The sequence below is a fragment of the Lissotriton vulgaris genome, chromosome 1_1 (assembly GCF_964263255.1).
Source record: "Lissotriton vulgaris chromosome 1_1, aLisVul1.2, whole genome shotgun sequence".
NCBI classification, from domain to species: domain Eukaryota; kingdom Metazoa; phylum Chordata; class Amphibia; order Caudata; family Salamandridae; genus Lissotriton; species Lissotriton vulgaris.
Genome location: NC_141685.1, coordinates 1,188,772,856 through 1,188,788,714, shown reverse-complemented (window position 1 = coordinate 1,188,788,714; position 15,859 = coordinate 1,188,772,856).

Below are 15,859 nucleotides of genomic sequence, written 5' to 3'. Positions count from 1 at the left end.
AGCAGAAGAGCAACAGATCCCCCTCTCAGACCTAAGAGGATCCCTTGTATGAATATGCAGCCAACTAAGGGAGACTTAGAGATGCTAAAAGGATTTGACAAGGCTTCTAGAAATGAAGAATGGAAAGGCCGAGCAGGCTGGAATGACATGGAAACAGGCCACTCGAAAATACCAAGGTTCAAGGTGGGGGAAGTTCCAGCCCCCTCCTGCATCCTCAAGGAAGAAGTAGTAACACCCAAAAGAGTGCCGGTTTTTCCGAAAGGAGCTACTAGAACATGCACTTTTTTCGGAGCTGCTGTCCAAAAACAACTGGAAGGAGTGCATTTCATTTGGATGCACCTTCGAGGAAGTTGCTCAAGGAGTGCAGGGTTTATTTGATTGTGAGGACAGGATAAACAAGATAAAAGGCATACCACCCACAAAGGCAGTTCCCCAGATTTACATGGGAATGAGCAGCTGTAACCACACAACCAGACTAACTCGAGTTAGGAGTCGTGACAAGCCGTCACCAGGTCTGGTAGGTTACAAGGGCCTTTTCTTTGTTTGTGGTCCATGGGCATACTTCTACCTGCCCCCAGGATGGTATGGAAGTTGCTACCTAGCATCCATCATCCCACAGATGACCCACTTCACAAAATTAGTGCCAGCAGAAAAGGCCAGAATGGACACTGGTTAGGGCCAAGAGAACGGCCGCTTGGGTAGACCACGTGTTAACAGGTGTTAGGGCAATGGTTCCAATACTAGGCAATATCTATACCTCAGAACGGATACACCAGTTATCCAGGATGATTGAAGATCTAGCGGACTCTACCACTGATGCCTTAGGAAATATAACAGAAGAGCTCACCTCCATGAGGGCTGTCGCAATTCAAAACAGGATTGCTCTCGATATGATTCTGGCCAAGGAGGGAGGAGTCTGTTCCGTCCTTTATGAGGCATCTTCCCCAGCATCTTCCCTGGCTCAGAGCCAATGCTTTGTATTCATTCCTGATAACAGTAGGAATATAATAAAAGCCATAAAAAAATTAAAGATATAAGGGATTATGCCCACGGTATACACACAGGTAGCCTATGGGAAGATGTGATGAACTGGTTCACAGGCTGGGGCTCATGGATACTTGAGGCAGTTATAATAGTGGTAGCAGCCCTTTTGACACTGTGCCTCCTGATAAGAATATGCCCATCTTGTTGTGCAGCAATTTTCAGTTCCTGTGCCACCTGCATATTCAGGAAAGGTGGTTTACCACACCACACTCATTAGGATGAGGATGAGGGACAGGAGATGATAAAGATGGATGACTTCTGATTAACATATGATTTAGTATCAGATTTGGGGATGACGAAGCAGACATTTATATGATACCAAATACATATGTTTTCAGGCCTATAGTCTTCTTTGAACTACTAAAGAAAGACACCAGCAGAAATCCAAAAAATGGTCGCACGCTCCATTTTGTGTGTCAAGTCAGTCTCAGTCAGCTGCAACGTGCAAAGCAACGCAAGGCTTCCGAGAACAAACACGCCAGCTTCCAGCTTTCAGCTTGCTATTGCTAAACATCATATCTTCAGTAAATGATGTCGACATGACCTGCCCTAGCCGGTCAAGTACGTGCCAAATCCACGTACACTAGAAACGCGGATTTCACCTTTAGGGGAAAACCCAAATCTGCTCTTGTAGATGACACGTCGGCAGCAACATTAGGATAAAGGCACACTTCGAGCCTTAAAAGGGTATCACACCACATGTGCACTTCACTGATTGGTCCAGCAGGTCATAGCCTGATCCAGATTACGTATGCTATGATGCCCATCCTGTGGGGGCTTATACCTATAAAATGTCTCTGCACTGTCATACCAATTGGGCACTCAGTAAGCTTTGCTGAGGTCTCCGTGCTGCACTTATATTGCATTGTGATTGCATTCTGATTGGGTTCCCAATAAATCTTGCAAACTTAAACGTGCTGAGAGCGAATTGTTTATTTTACTGTTGTCATTGATCTTTCTATTTTCACAGTTAACCATTGAGCTTCTACAACTTGTTGCATATTTTGATAAACATTTTCAGTTAAAAACACCTCTTTTAATAATGTGTGTGAATTAACAAATGCACCACTACACATGGGGCTAAATGCTTTTTTGCATGAAAAGCTATCTAAAACACTAAAGCATGTTGCTGTGTGCGCTGTATTAACTGTGTGTGCGCTTTTAAATTTTACACTAAAGCATAAAAATGCTATGTTGCACATTGCACATTTATTTTGCATGTTGTCATAAATAATAGAAAAGCTGCTTTTCACTAATCTCTTGGCTAGGTAAACATTTATAAGGGGTATTAGTATGAGGGAGGGAAACAAATTGGGCTGATTTACATGAAATTAATATTCTCTTTGTGTTTTTTTTTTTTGGGCCTACCATTAAATAGCTGCCTGTGAACCCAGCAAGGCTGTGGCTTGCTTTGAAAGAGAAGAAAGCATGCGCAGACACCAGCTTGACTCAAACTACAGAAGGAGTCAAGGACACTTTGGACTGAACATTCTTGTGATTGTGCCAATGTACCAGCTAGATAAAGTATCCGTCCAGCTGCGCTGTGAAAGGAAGGAAGGAAGGAAAACAATAGAAACATTTTTCCTAGTTAATGTGGCAAAAGCAATATAAATGTATTTACTAATGTATGCTTCTTTTGTTAAAACTGGTATAGTCAGGATTTTAGAATGAGTCAGGGTAGTGAGAACTCCTGCCATTGTGGCTGACCAATCACGTACAAGTTTTCCTGAAGATGCAACATTTTTGTTTAGACTGCCAAGAATTAAAGTATAAATAATGACCTTTCTGGAGGCGGGGCTGGCTTTCCTAGCTCAGCTGGCTTCTTGCTCATTTTGGCTTAGGCTTTGCTTCATTCTATGGGTTAGGTACAAGATCGTCACGGGTGCAACCTTGGGCGTCCGAGGAGAGTCAGGTGGGAGGTCCCTGGTGATTTTTTCTTCCAAAGTGCTAGCACATCATGTTTTGGCACTGCAGGCCACATTTTTTTTAGGCCTTGTGGAGGGCGGGCTATTTTCTTCTTTAGACACAGACAGAGAGTTCAGTTGATTGAGATAGAATTAGATGCTAAACTTTAAGTTTATGCTTTGACTAATTAATTAGGTCTGAAAAGATTTATTTGACTTATGCATTTATTTCTCTTAATGGGAGATTTTTGCAAACTATTTGATTTTTGATTAGCCTTGCAAGACTATTTTTCTTAGAAACTCTTTAAGAGTTTTGACTGACATTTTGCGCCACATTGTCTTTCCTATATGTAATGCTTATATGCAGACTGTAATGTGTTCTGTATTAATGCTATTTTTCCTGTTTTCAAATTGTGTAACCTGATTGATATTTTACTAATGAATAAAGGGTCCGCGAAAAACTTAACTTTTGACTAGAAAATAAAACCCTTTAAAAATACTCAACAACTCTCTTTATTTGCTTGAATAATAATTGCATTTTTGACTGTTCATGATTATTTAAAATCTCCTGAAGGTAATACATGGTCTGAAGGGCCCAACATCTTTTTCAGCGGTAAATTAGAGGTAGCATGAGGGTTTTACATTGAGAAATTACCAGAAAAAATTACCACTCCATCAGTTTTTGGTAATCAGAGGATGGTCAATATTGATTAGTTTGGTGATTAATGATTATTGATTTCACCATCAACTATTCAACTAATGGATCATTGACCTTAACAGGGAAGTAAAATAATTGCCCAAGTTAGATAAATGTCCAAGTCCTGATTCCAGACTCCAATGCTCAGAACCTGAAGACTGGCAAAGCAGTACTGGAAGGTGATGCAAGAAGTGGTGTGAGTATCAATAGGGTTGTGAAATGTTGTTAATATGCTAGCATGTTTTTTTGAAGTTTTGAAAATAGTAAGGATTTTTACTGTTGGTGACATTTTGCTAATTTTGAATTGATGGTCTTATTGATTATATTGGTAATTTCATAGGACTTAATTTTTTGGTTATTGATTACATGTTTTAACTCTTTATGTTAAGTTGGTGTCTTGTTCTATGTTGTCTGGAAACACAGGTATGCACACCTGTGGCAGAATCCCGGGAAGGAATAGCGGGTAGTAAATGGAAGCCACACTGCACTGAGTTTACTCGTGTGTTGGAATAACACTGAGAAGCTAGGTAGGGCTGGCAGTGTTAAATTAGGGACTCTTTTCTGTGTGAGTGATTGATAGCAAAGAGTTTGCTGTTGGAATTTGGTGTGATATCACCTAGAATGGGTCACACTGAAGAAGTAGCAGGTTCATCTGAGCTTGAGTGACAGCAAAGAGTTCGCTGGTGAAACTTTGGTCTGTTATTGCCTAGAAAGGGTCACACTGAAGGAGTAGCAGGTTCTTCTGAGCTTGATTGACAGCAAAAGGGTTCGCTGTGAAACTTTGGCCTAAGATATATCCTGAAGTGAGGATAAAAAGGTAAAGCACCAGATACAGGAGAAGGGAATTAATGATGGTGAAGAGCTTCAAAAAAATAATGATTCAGGGGATAAAATAATGGATGCATTGTAAACTGAGCGTCCACCACTTTATGTGGTTCCCATGAAAAATACTGAAAATAGTGTACCAGTTAGCACTACAGTGGCTACTGCTTCTGTTGAACAGAGAAAAAAATAGATTTAGTAAACTGTGCAAACATTTCAGATTGACCCATTACCTGTTGATTCAGCACTGACAGTGATACATTCAGGTGTTACTGCTTCAAATGGGCCTGATTCAGTCCAAGAATTGCTAACTGCAGATGCACAGTTAATGCATAGAAAAATTATGATTGCCCGAATTAATATGGTCCCTACTGAAAAGGTTCAAAGATCTGCACAAGGAGTGATTATGGCAGAGTTTATTTCAGAAACTCAGAATACACAGATTTTTGAAAAGAAATTACATCAAGCACTGAAAGGTGAGGCAAAAATGGCCTTTAAAACATCTACAGCTCAGGATAAAATAAATATATTTGAAAATGGGATTTCTCAAACCTGCTTTGAGGAAGCAGCAGTGATTAAAAAGATAGAAAACATGGGAGAGCATATTAACACAGGCCCTGAAAAAGAGAAACAGCTTAGTCTTTTAAATTCATCACTTTAACATGGAGAAAATAACAGTCCATGCTGTTTAAATAATGAAAATGTGAGCCAGTGTCAGGAAAATGAGAATTAATTTCCCTGAGTAAGGAAACAGCTGCATGTGCATTAACTACACATAATGGACTGACAGATTTGGCTCAAAAATATGAAACTGATGTTTCAGGAAATTTTTCATTTCAGAAAAGTGTCAGGGTACATATGGATGATGAAGCAAATGAGAAAATGTGTTCTTCATGAATGCAATTGCACATTGCAGAAATAAAATATATTTTTAAATGCAATGGGCTTGAGAAATTAGGAGACAAGTGGGCAAGAAAACATGTGAAGAAAAAGACACCACCAGACCTAGCAAGGAAAATGGATAAGGAAAAGAAGCCACCAGATTTAGTTGAGAAAAATAATAAGCAGAATGAGGGAGAAGCTTTTGCTTACTCATTGAGAGAAATGGTGGGAGACGTGCATTTTCATATGTCACAGAATAAAAGTGAATTTGCAGCATTTCTGAACATAATCCCACAATTGAGAGACAGAATTATGCTGTGGTACCTACAAGTTGATGGATTTGTTGAGATTTGAAAAGAGCTGTGCATTATTTTGGAAATTTCTTTTACATTGCCATGCAGACTGAATTGTGGTTTGAATCTAAAGTTGTTCATCGGCCAAGTGAAGAGGCAATGAAAAGGGTTTTAATGAATGCACTATCATTTTATGTTGTTATGGAGGAAAACATAGCAGTGATTACTTTCCTGAAGGGCAAAGTGCCAGCAAAGGATGTTGAATGGGTACAGATTAAAAGAACACAGGATGGAAGTAAAAGTGTTTTGGTTTGTGCAAATTCAGGTATGGATGTTGTACTGCTGGAAAATGTGTCCTTTTGCCATCTTTATAACAGATTTGAGCACTGGAAGAAGAAATATACATTTGAGCATGATGCACAAAAACATGGAGAAATGCAGATGCAAAATATACCAGCTAAGCAAATGCAAATGACAGTTCAGGAACAGGTACCTATGGTAGGAATTTTTCAAGCAAAGATCCCACAAAATATGGAAAATCCTAAAATTAATTTAAATAAGATGTCCATAGCAAATGTGAATTATTTCCAGAGACAAAATGAGAACCCAGTCCAACAGGTTGCTGTGTTTGAAAATGAGATTTTTTTACCCTCACAACTCTGAATTTACCAAGTCCATTGTGAAGGCATTGGAAGGATTCATGTGCATGGGTGAAAGCCCATAATTGACAGGAATCAGCCTCTTCAATTAATTTCGGGGATCATCAATGTGTTAATAATTCCCTGACTATTGTACAATCTTTATATTGAAGATCTGTGTTTTTTTAAAACAAACCTCCATCTTTTTTTAACCATGTATATTATTGAATATGTTCATATCAATTTTTATAAATGTAATTAAATTTTTCATATTATCATATAATATTTTTCTTTGAGTCTCTTTCTCCTTATGGTGTGTTTACCTCCCTGTATACTTGTTTCTGCCAGACTTTTAGTTTTTTGTTTTTGCCTGGGATTTTACCCTTGCACATGATTGCTTTACCCTGACCCAGGAAATGTATCCCATTCAGGGGGTCCTTGTTACCTTACCACAAAGAAGGCATTGGAAGGTCCAGACTTAATTGCAGGAGTTTTAAATAAAGAAATTACAACCCCAGTTTTAGAAGAATGTGCTCCAAAATTAGGCCAATTTGAGGAAAATTGCCAAGTTGTCTGTGACTCAGGCCTAGCAGAAAAACAATTGTTTTGCAAATTAAGCAGCACAAATTACTGTACACCAGATAATGTTATTTTTCAGATTCCTGATGAGGATGTACTTATTAAAATGGCTCAACAAGAGACAACTGTAGCTTTATTTTCAGAAAAGACAGTTGAAAAGTTACCTTCTGCTTTGGAAAAAATAATAAACACAGAAATAAGAGAGTTCACAGGCAACAGAAGGGAGTGCAGACACCTTTGCCCATCTTGCTTCCTTCCAAAATGTATAACATGTATCCCTATGTTTTGTTTTGGGCATTGTGGACAAGAAGCTTGAGGGGTCTTCAAATAAGTCCCCCTTGCTCAAGGCCACTGCCATGTCCCTGAATCCCCTCAGCCAGTAAAGTTCTATGGATCCTGAGAGGAACAGGCATTCCTAGATTAGCTATCTGTTTAAAGAGGGCCTCACTGACGCAAATCCTTCGCCATACTACACTGGACGTGTTCTGAGAATGTCCTCAAGATGGGTAAACCCTAGCTCCCTATGAGAGAGGCAGGAGACAAGGGTAAGGCCAGTTGGTGACTTGTGAATTTGTTTTCTTTGGTCTGCAATGGTGAAAGCACCTGTGAACCCCAGACTCCCACACTGTAAATCGCCAAGCCAGCACATGTTGCATGATAGTCAACAAGCATGTGACCTTTTGCCCCTTTTAGTGGCAAACGAAAATATTGTGTTGATGATCCTTGCTAGTTGGTTATTTTTATTTTCTATCTGTGGTTGCCAAGACCCCCTACTATTAAAGGTTATCTCCAGGTAAATAAAGTTAGTCACATGCTTGACAGGGGTAGCCTTGAACTTGAAAACAGGTCTTGGACCCACACTATGGCATAGGACATTTCAGCAGATTTTGTGGTGTTATTCTTCATGTCTAGCCCCTCCATAAATGCACAAGCATACAAAAGACTCAGCAATGCTAAAGGTGTACGACCCATGATGACGGCGTCAGTGGCATACAATAGAACTGGTATTGGGTGCTTTTCTAACTGGGGCATGTCCCCAAATGCTGAAACTAGCTTCCTCTGTAAATGTTTAATATAGAGGGAGAATTAAAAATAGGCACAAGGATGCACCTTTGCTTGATGTCCCTATGCACCCCGTATGTTTCAGAACACCACCTTAGACCAAACTTTACAGCAGCACTTGATTCGCAGTTTTTTTCCTTAGTGGCAATAATGACTGATCTAACAATGCCTAAACCTTTCATGATGCTCCACTATTTCAAGTGGTACACATGGTCAAAGACACTAGACAGGTCCATGAAGCCCAAGTGGAGCTCACTGTGCTTAGCAATTGTATTTTTCCCCAGAAAAAGACAGAGGTTAATACATTGGTCTTCAGTCCCCATCCCTCTCCATAACCCCCACTGGATGTCTGATAGAGAGCCTCTCTCCTCTTCCCAGGCCCCCAAACAGGAGATTAGGATGCAACCAAAACCTTCGTACTAGAACCCAGGAGGGAAATTGGGTGATAACCATTTGAATCCTCCCAGTTGCCCTTCTTATGGATTGGTACAATAAGCAAGTTGGACCCAGAAGGAATTTTGGTGGAAGAACTCACAGCTCTGAGAACATTGGTTACCAAAGGAGCTCACAGATCCAGGTTTCTATTGAATAGATCTGGAGAGACCCCATGTGGGCCAGTGGCTTTTCCCCTAGGGCTGGCTTTAATAGTCGCAATCTCCTCTTTCAGTGAGGGACAGTATTCGGGATAGAGGCACTTCATTGCAGCGGTGGGGAATCGCTGACACTTCCTGGTTCACCACTAATGGAATAAACCACTAAGCATGGGTGAATTTTGCAAATCTGGCATTCGCGAATTTGCAGATTTTTTTGTTTTTATAGTGTTCGCAAGGGTTTCTGCCAGTTCGCGAGGATTTTGTACCAGTTCGCAATTGCGAACTTACTTGTCGACACGCAACGGTTGCAACTATGTTGTTTCTAAGTCTTGTTCATCATCACAGGTTCACAGCACACTCTGTTTCAACACTGCCACCCTCTGTTTCACCCATGCCACCCTCTGGTACATCAATGCCACCCTCTGGTTCATCATCATCACTGTAGATTATGGGGGGAAAAAGCAAGCACACCTGCCCTGCTTCAATGACATTAATTAATTTGGGGTTGATTTATTAATGTGTCACTGTTTTAAAATTCCAGTCTGGCACCTGCTTCCTTATCTGTAATTTGCTTTCTGTTGCAGTGCAATTTTTTTTCCAGGACCTTTGTGGCCTACTTGTAGCTATTCTATGATCCGGCTGTGAGGGTCACAGCAGGGTCATACAATTGTTGCAACTAGCAACTGAACTCTGGAGGGGCCCCAGTCAGGAAGCACTACAGGGAATGGTTACTAATGATGAATTTGAACTTTTGCACCTGCTGAGTGCATTCAGTTTAGCAAAACTCGTTTTTCTGCAGAACAGCAAATGTAATGCCCCAAACAAACTTACTTGTTAAAGTTGATTTCTAATCCAAAAGTGATCCAAAGAAAGTCAAAAGGCCTCAAATACAAAAAAGGGCAGGCAAATGTCAACCTGAGAAGGTATTCTGATAAAAATCATCATTTTCAGAAGGTCTATGCTGCTTGCTAGTGGATTTCTTGTGCAGAATTGCAAATTTTGTAATTTCGCGAGTGCGAGATTGTTACTGCCCGCAGCACCTACATGTTCGCAATTGCGAACTTACGCCGCACGCCGCAAAATTGTATCACCAAGAAAAAAAAATCCGCTGCGTGCGAATTTGCGGATTTTCGGTAAATTCGCGAGCGTTCGCGGATCGCGAATTTACCGAAAATCCGCAAAATCCGCGAGCGGAACGGATTTTCAGCCCATGCTTAGAAACCACCACCACCCCCCCTAGAGAAAGGGGCCCATTCAAGGCCAGATGTGTCGGAATCAATTAGAGGTGCATCATTATCTTTAAGAAAAGATTGGTTGATGATGGTGAAGAAGGCCTTTTGGTCATTCCTTAATTAAGTTTCCTGAAGCGCCTCCCAGTATTTCAATCTGAGATGTTTCCTTGCTACAATTGCCCTTTTGTATGTCTTTGTGTAGCATGCAACCTCAACAGCAGACCTAGGCTGGTTGTGAAGCAAAACCATCAACACTTTGCTGGACATAGAGCAAGCTGCATCAAACCAACCCCTTTTCTTACCAGGCCAGGCACAGGTCACCCTATATAGTGAACGTGACACTGCTTCTGAGAGGGTCATAATTGCGTTCTTGATACAAGCTACATCAGCGTCAGTGTCTAGGAAGGTCTCAAACAAAGTGCAATTGCCCTTAACCAGTTGAGATGTGAAGGTTTCAACATTTATAAACTCCCACTTAATGCAAGTGCCCTTGCTGTTGTGTGCGGTGAAGCCAGTAAGCTTCCAAGAGCTTCTGACCATCTCCTGCCAGCTACTGATGCCTAGAATGAGACTTTCGGGAAGATGGTAACTCAAGGCAAGCTGTACTAGCTGCCCCCTGGCCCTGGCAGCTAGATTGGGAGATAGAAGAATAAAATCAATTTCAAAACTCGTTCCCTACCCACAAAGGTTAAAGGGTAAAAAACGTTCATGGACCTATATTCATTCACAAAACACATTACATTTAATCGTCAAATAGTTAATATTATTGCCAATTGCATCATGATAAAAATTGGATTTCTTCACAATCGATTATGCCGCAGGAGACGAGCATTGAAGTTGCCTCTCAAATCGTGCTCAGCTCCTTGCCGCCTCTGGAGTTGAGAGAATCCAATTTGTGATCTAATTTCAACAAGATGCAGCCTATATCTATTAATGGGATATTGTTAAAAAAGGTAACAATGCCCAGTTGTGAACCCGAGGCAAATTCCATGCCCACAATTGATAAAATTGTGTATCTGCAACATAGTTAAAACGTTTTGCCTTCACGATGGTTGATATGTAGGCTGCCAAGCCCACTTTTGGACTGCCAGAAGAAGATGGAATAGCTGTTACATGGAGTGTTTTGGAACGAATCAGGTGAGCAGGTAAAACAAGTCATGTTTCCTGTAGACATAGAATTGAAAAAGAGCTCACAAATTCGGACCAAATATGATTGTAAATTTTCCCTTTAATTAATTCCATCAACATTTTAAACCGGAAAGGAGACCTTTGGGATTTTAACGATCTTGACGTTGCGGCCTGGTAGTTGTGCACCTGTATGTCGCAATTTGTTTGGCATAAGATCAGTGGTCCATCTGGCATATCTGGTATAGATTTCCTGTCCCACCTGGGTATCATCTGCTGAAAAGGAAGAGGTGTGGGGTCACCAATTATGATTTTGAACACTGTAGTTGAAGTTGGGGTGAAAATGGACAAGACCCAAAAATGGGGGATGGTGTACTTCCAGGAATTGTAGGGAAGCTGTAAATAAAAATATACACCAGGGGATACTTTTTTCAAACCCCTTTATTTGGGTTCACATGCTTTAAGCTGGAGGCAGACTACGCATTCTGGTGGAATTCCTTACAGCCTGCTGAGATGGAGAAGTAACTAAGCATGGGCGGAAAATCCGTTCCGCTCACGGATTTTGCGGATTTTCGGTAAATTCGCAATCCGCGAACGCTCGCGAATTTACCGAAAATCCGCAAATCCGCACGCAGCGGATTTTCTTTTCTTGGTGATACAATTTTGCGGCGTGCGGCGTTCACTTACCGTCATTCAGCGTTTGCCGAGTTGTTTTTCTCGATATTTTGCGAGTGCTGCACCATTTTGGATCTTGCTGTGGGATCCTGCGGGAGTTTGGCGACGCATCACGAGAGTTCATTGCGAACATGTAGGTGCGGCGGGCAGCAACAATCTCGCTCTCGCAAAATTACAAAATTTGCAATTCTGCACAAGAAATCAACTAGCAAGCAGCATAGACCTTCTGAAAATGAATATTTTTATCAGAATAACTCCTCAGGTTGACATTTGCCTGCACTTTTTTGGATTTGAAGCCTTTTGACTCTCTTTGGATCACCTTTGGATTAGAAATCAACTTTCATAAGTAAGTTTGTTTGGGGCATTACAGTTGCTGTTCTGCAGAAAGCACTCAGCAGGTGCAAAAGTTCACTCATCATTAGTAATTCCATGTAGTACTTCCTGAGGGCCCCCTCCAGAGTTCAGTTGCCTATGTTTGTTTGGGGCATTACAGTTGCTATTCTGCAGAAAAACGAATTTTGCAAAACTGAAAGCACTCAGCAGGTGCAAAAGTTCAAACTCATCATTAGTAATAGTAACCATTCCCTGTAGTGCTTCCTGACTGGGGCCCCTCCAGAGTTCAGTTGCTAGTTGCAACAATTGTATGACCCTGCTCTGACCCTCACAGCAGGCTCATAGAATAGCTACAAGTAGGCCACAAAGGTCCTGGAAAAAAAATTGCACTGCAACAGAAAGCAAATTACAGGTAAGGAAGCAGGTGCCAGACTGGAATTTTAAAACAGTGACACATTAATAAATCAACCCCAAATTAATTCATGTCAGTTGAAGCAGGGGAGGTGTGCTTGCTTTTCCCCCCCATAATCTACAGTGATGATGAACCAGAGGGTGGCATTGATGTACCAGAGGGTGGCATGGGTGAAACAGAGGGTGGCAGAGTTGAAACAGAGGATGCTGGGAACCTGTGATGATGAACCAGACGTAGAAACAACATAGTCGCGACCGTTGCAAGCCGACAAGTAAGTTCGCAATTGCAAACTGGTACAAAACCCTCGCGAACTGGCAGAAACCCTTGCGAACACAAAAAAAAGCCGCGAATTCTCGGATTTTGCGGATTGCGAGTTCGCAAATACGCAAATTTGCGAACGCCAGATTCGCAAAATTCGCCCATGCTTAGAAGTAACCTATTGAAACCGACCCACTGCGTTCACACATTAATAGATGTCAGAGGTGTAGGTAGAACTTGCAAAAATCGGAGCTGATGGCTTTTCACAAAATTCCACCAACCGGTACTTTATGACTACTAGGAATTGGTAATAGTGGGCTGGGGTAGTGAGGTGGTAGCACAGGTGACAACTCGATCCTCCCACATGGAAAATGTGTTGTTGAGCTGCCAAACAAGGTTAGTCAAATCTGGGGAGGACCACGTAGTGATGGTGATGTCTCTCCTGCTTTGGGCTGGGTTTTTCCTTAACTCATAGACTCTAGATAAGTAGATTTGATGTATTTAGTCCTTGCAGCTGACCCGAGTAGTTTCAGAATTTTACTTCCGTTGAGGATATCATGTTTTCCCCTGGAGATCTAATGTGGGATGAACTGGAGCTTATTTATTGGGATGTTTTGGGTGTGTGCCACCTTCTGCATTGCCACTTCTAATGTCTCAATTTTGTTAGTTCAATCGCTCTGGAGAGCTATTGGAGTCATTGCAGAAGAGGAAGAGTGGGTGATGGGGACATTAGACCTTTGAGGGTCTGTGCAAGAATATTCTGTGCAAAGTTGATGAATCTCGGAAGATGAATCGGGGATGACAGATCATTTAGCAGAATCAGGCAATGTTAGTAGATCGTTTTTCAGACCGGCGGATGTGCAAGGCCAAGGGGGCATTGAGTCGTCTCTCATTGTGGGAAGTGTAATAGGTCTGGCAATGGCAGAGTTCACAGAACATATGTTGTTAATGTAAGGTGTCCCAGTTGTTGAGTCAAGTGCACAGGGTGAATGCGCCAGCACTGCAGGTGGTGTAGTTGAGCAGATGCATGCTAATGAAGCAAAGTTTGGATCTTCCCATCCATGACCTCTTTGTGATCTGGGATTTCTTATTACATTTAGTAAGTGATAACATTTTGGCAAAATGTATGCTTAGTATTCAAGGAATTGTAATTGACAGTTCTAAAAATGCCATTTTTAGAAGGTTGCCATTTTGGTGTCCTGACCATTTGGTGACAGTAGCCTGTTCCTGGGTCACATGCCTAGGTATAGTTGGCAGTTGGCCTTTGTGTATTCCTCCCGACAGAGTCACAATAGAGAGTCTTAGTTTTTGCAGGATGGATCATCATGGCTTAATGGGAGGGGTGGACCTGTCTTCCACCACGCCTGTACTTTAAAGGCACTGGCCCAGCTCACACACAAACAACTACTCACTAGCTTATTATGCACCTAGACTGACAGGAACCATGCAGGGAGGCAGGAATTTCCAATCACCTCTCCTGGACCTGTGGATACAACAGAAGAAGGACACCCTGGTGCCCTGCCCTGCTTGCGGAGAAAAGTGTACATCCGGGGAAGTTCCCAGGAACCCAATGCACTGCTCTATTCACTCGGACGAGTGTAAACTATAAATCTTCAAACAGTGGAGTAAATTGTCATAAATGTCACAAATTTAACAGCTGTAAACATACGGTTAAACTTCCCCTGATGTACACTTTGCTTATAGCCTAAAGGTCTAGCAGGGCCTATCACCTTTTTGCACGCAATGTAAAGATTTGAGAACGTGACACCACTCGAATAACTTTTTAAATTTGATCACTGAGTGCACATGCTGCTGCATTAACTCTCCTGTTTTACACATTCCTGCTTAGCAGACAGCAATTGCACCACCCAGTTTAGATTTCTTAAAATTCCACGATGGCCACATTTGATGATATTCTTCATCTAACAGAAAATAAAGCTCAGACTAAAGTATATTCTGCTGAAGAAGCGGCAGACATCTATGGCCTCATCAAAGAGGTCAGGAAATTTGATGCCACTTCAGGCCCCGTCCAACAACAGATCAAACAACTAGAATACTTAATGAGACGCGAAATCAATCAGCGCCTGCTTGCCACTACCCTCATACAATACCATCGAGCCAGCCACATGCCCAGGGGGCTACGCCTGGCTATTAAACCCATGCTTTTCAAGATGAATAAAAAATTCATGGAGAAATGGTACGCTATTTTAAATAAGTGTTCCCTCGACCTTATTCTTTTAATTGTAGAAGAGCTGTCACAAGTCTTAGTAGGATTAGAATCAGAAATCAAAGGCTTACAGAGCAACCTGACACAGCGAATAGAAGCAAAACTCTGGTCGACTACTTTAGAGGAGATTAACACTAGATTGGATGATTACGCTAACGACATTCATGAACGCAAGGTACGCAAATTCCGCCGTGACACTATCGACTATAAGCTCGACGAAGTCTATTCGTGGGCTGAAGTATATGCCCAGAAACGCACTTGGAATCAACCGGGTAAAACGTCCTCAGAAGAGAGTGTAGTATCAGACACTGATACCCAAATGACACGTCCCCCTGTCCCACCTAATACAGGAGTAAACACAGCATCCACTATAGACAAAAACATGCCCAGCGGCAGTTCCACTACTTCTCAGCTTGCTTTTTTGTCCACCAGCCCAGCCGCAAACGAACCACCTCAAGGTTCCAACACCACCAAACCAGGAAAGGCCACTAGTTCAGGCAAACCCAGCCGAAAAAAGAAACATTAGTAGTCAATATCTCCTCCAAACAACTCACCCAGCAACAAACACAGGTGTTGAGTAAAGGATGCTCTTTCGTCCCCACAAACCAAGCCAAGAGTCTAGACGCACAAATTGATGTATTTAAATTCACTCGAAAATTAAGATTACGTCATTTCTTCTCAACTTTTGAGACCAATCAGCCTAGCTCAGATGGCACAGAATACCAAGAATTTAGACCCAAGAGCACTTTCATCCCACCCACTTCTCATAAGACCATCGATCTATTGGAGACTAGTCAGGCAAGACATTTCCAAAATACCACAGCAAACTAAGTCCCCATCCAACCTTAGTCTTGGAGAAAAGTTTGCACTACGTTCACTTCAGGCCAACTCTACATTATATTTCACCAAGGCTGACAAAGGCGGAGCCTTGGTTATTATGGACAAGTCTCAGTATGAAAGCAAGGTCGAAAGTATGATACAGGACACTACCACATACCTACCTTTACCCAAAGACCCCACAAGTGATTTTCAGGCGGTCTTAGACACCATTCTCACGAATGCTCTTGAAATGAAATGGATAAA